The sequence below is a fragment of the Pseudogymnoascus destructans genome, assembly GCF_001641265.1.
Source record: "Pseudogymnoascus destructans isolate 20631-21 unplaced genomic scaffold scaffold_90, whole genome shotgun sequence".
NCBI lineage: Eukaryota > Fungi > Ascomycota > Leotiomycetes > Thelebolales > Thelebolaceae > Pseudogymnoascus > Pseudogymnoascus destructans.
Window position 1 is genome coordinate 3589 of NW_020167599.1, and position 3456 is coordinate 7044.

Here is a 3456-nt window from a genome sequence, read left to right on the forward strand (position 1 = left end):
GCAGGAAAAGAGGTATAAGAGAGGTTGAGTTTTATGTCACTGTTCACCAACGTGTAATGGTGGGTGCACCAGATGTGAGAATCTAGCCACCCAAGGAAGGGAGGATTTTACTAAGACAACACACTGTCTTAGGAAACAGAGCCAAAGGGTTGTAGCTTAGACTATTCCACAACGCAGCAATCAGGTGTATGATATAGTGGAGTGGTTTAGACAAGTTATAACAAATGTTGAGTCTGAGAACTCAGGGATAAGTCAGAGGTTAGCACCTCACTGACTTTTCAGAAACAAGGAGTAACAAGATCAATGCTTGGAAGCTTGGAAAAGACGTGGAAGTATGTGATAGTCCATTTACTGTATTGTCTGCTTGCCCTTTCTTAAGGAAAGGGCAATCCTATTTATGCTAAAGGAGTGTAGTTCTCTCATTTTCCAAGACTTTCCATGACTAACCAGGCTTGGTAACTGTAGTCGACATAAGAGAATCCCATAGAACCATCTCCTAGGTTCCTAGCCTATAGGAAGTGAAAGGAGGTCCAAGGTCAGAGTACCCCTATAGACAAATTATGTCATAACTTAACCAATCTTGTGGGTAACTAAGGAGCGATGACGTGTAATGAATCATAGAGGGTTGTAGAAGCTTTTGGAGCTATATTTCATGTTCCTAGGCCTCTAGTTGATAGAGATATGTCATGTGTAGTATTAGCCCAGTAACTAAGGAGTGATGTCATGTAATGAATCATAGAGGGTTGTAGAGATATGCTATGTGGTCATATTGGCCCAGTAACTAAGGAACAATGACGTGTAATGAATCATAGAGGGTTGTAGCAATCGTTGAGTAGTATTGCTCTTGTTGTTGGTGTGACAAGCCAAAATATGTATAGTGACTTGTAGGTTTGAGGAGGAGATTTCTAAGTTTGCTCTTGAGTTTGATAGCAAACTGAGTGCAACGAATGTCAGTATGACAAAGAAGTGTATGCTGACCCTCCATAACAGTGCGGAGTTGTCTCTCTATTCCAGAGACCTTCCACATCCTCCAGTCGTTTACGGGTCCAATCCATGGACCCATAAGAGACCAGACAATGCCGTCTGGTCCCACAATAGCTTGCCACTTCTGGCCATGCTGTCGAGCATGGCCAGAGTATACAGCACGCTGCCGTACGTAGTCTTGCGGATGGCAAAACCCATGAAAGGTGCCATCCACGAACCCCCAGATCCTTTTCCCTCCTCCTTGTGCCTCAATAGCAGTGGCAAACCCCTGAAGCCGACTATAAGTCAGCAAGGGGTGCCATGCAAGGCAGTCTTCAAACAGGCGGTACAAGAAGGTCATTGAAGACTGTAGACAGCCAGCTTTCGGAGCGTCCGAAAAGCTCAACGCAAGTAATCCACCAGCCACGATATGCAAGCCTTGCAAGTACAATGCAGAGGGCTGTCTCAGGGGAGGGGCGAACTCCATGCCGCCATTCGACTTCCTCGAAGCAGAAGAGAGGAAGGAGTCAGCGAATCTCGTCGCAGATAAACCTTGTAGATAGTTAGTAAGATATTATAAAATGGGGGGGGGCTTAACGTATTATTTGTCGGGTCTTATGTGGACCCCAGGAATCAAGGTTGAAGTCGAACTGCTTATACTCAATGTTCAGTCTCTGTAATCTACAGGATCTATAAACGCTAGGGCTCAGCACGGATGCAAATCCGTGAGGTTGTGGAGTGAATTCTCAGAACTTCTCGCCTAAAGAGAATTCACTCCACAACAACATAGCTGTATATAGATCGAGCCACTGCTCGAGTGCTCCTCTTCTCTTTCCTTTCTTCTCTAGATTGAGTTTAATTCATAATACCCAACTGGCGCCCTATGCCTTGGTAAACCGTGACACCTAATTGCTAGGCTATACCTTCGTTGCTTTTGCCCGCCTGTCTAGGCTTGTTACAACTATAGTAGTTAAGATAACACCTATCATAAACCCAGTCTTATCAAAGTTGTAGATATCTCCATCATAGATGCCATATTTTGCAATTGTGTTACGTACAAGCTTAAAGTAACCACAGATGACCACTAGGTACTCACACTTAGCCCTCTAGTAGTCGCATTTGTGCTAGAAGCGTGTCTAGAGCTTTATATGATGCTTAACAAAGTTTGAAGCCTAATGTGACCTAACATGTAGTGTGTCACGTGTTATAAGTAGTCGATTTGCCTTATCTTTAACAACAGACATCTGTATTTAGTAGCTAGGTGTAATGATGTACGGTTACGCTCGCGCTACATCCCACTGAGCCAAAAAGACTACAGTATTCCGGCTCACCCGGAATACGCGTAATACGCTTTATATACCACATGTACTGTACGTGCGGCACCCATTACACTAGGTCGAGTGTGTGTTTAACAATGACTAATTCCTCTAGATTAGTCAATTTCCTTGAATTGGCTATAATATCACGTTGCGGCTGCATACCGCGTAGCTAGCGAGCTAGTTTGTGGTGGTCTACAGAATAGGTCTTAGCTATAGTGTAAAGACGTAATGTAGGGTCTCTTTGGATAGCTTGGATAGCTAAGGTCAACTCTCTCTCGTCATTTTTATGTGTTGTGGTAGTATTGTTGTGTTTAGTTGGGGGTAGGGCGGTCGCGATATTTTTGCACATTCTCTTGTTTTGCACATTCGCTATACATGTATGTTACCCTATTTATTCACAGTTCAGTAATTATGAGTAAATGTTCCCTAGACATTGATCCGGAGCTCCATCACAAATCCAGTACCCCAACAACCCATTATCAGGATCAAGCTCCTTCCAAAGCGAATGTTATACGGGTTATAAATATCCTGCTTGAGGTCCTGGCCGTATAACTCCAGCTTCTTCATAAACAAGGTGTGAAAAACCATCTGCTGGATAGCGATACACACTTCCCGTCCAGGTCCTAGAGCTGGTACCATGTCTTCAATAGGGCCCAGAAAGACAGTTTCTATCCCGCCTAAGGCGATAACTGTGCTGTGGGTATCCGGCCTTAGTCTTAATTCGCCGAGGATGTTTATGTCGAGTTGCCGAACGTGAGGAAATAATTCTGGACCATCCGGCACAGTGTCATACTGACATTCGTTGCACTCAGTTTGCTATCAAACTCAAGAGCAAACTTAGAAATCTCCTCCTCAAACCTACAAGTCACCATACATATCTTGGCTTATCACACCAACAACAGAAGCAATACTACTCAACGATTGCTGCAAACTCTTCTCACTACATCTGTTTATGCTACATACATCACAGCATATCATTTGGACACTCATTGAACAAGTTATTAAAGAAAATCTCCTCCTTAAGGGGGTGGGCCAATACTACCACATGGCATATCTCTACCAACTAGAGCCTAGGAACATGAACGATAGCTCTAGAAGCTTCTACAACCCTCTATGATTCATTACACGTCATCGCTCCCTTAGTTACCCACAAGATTGGTTAAGTTATGACATA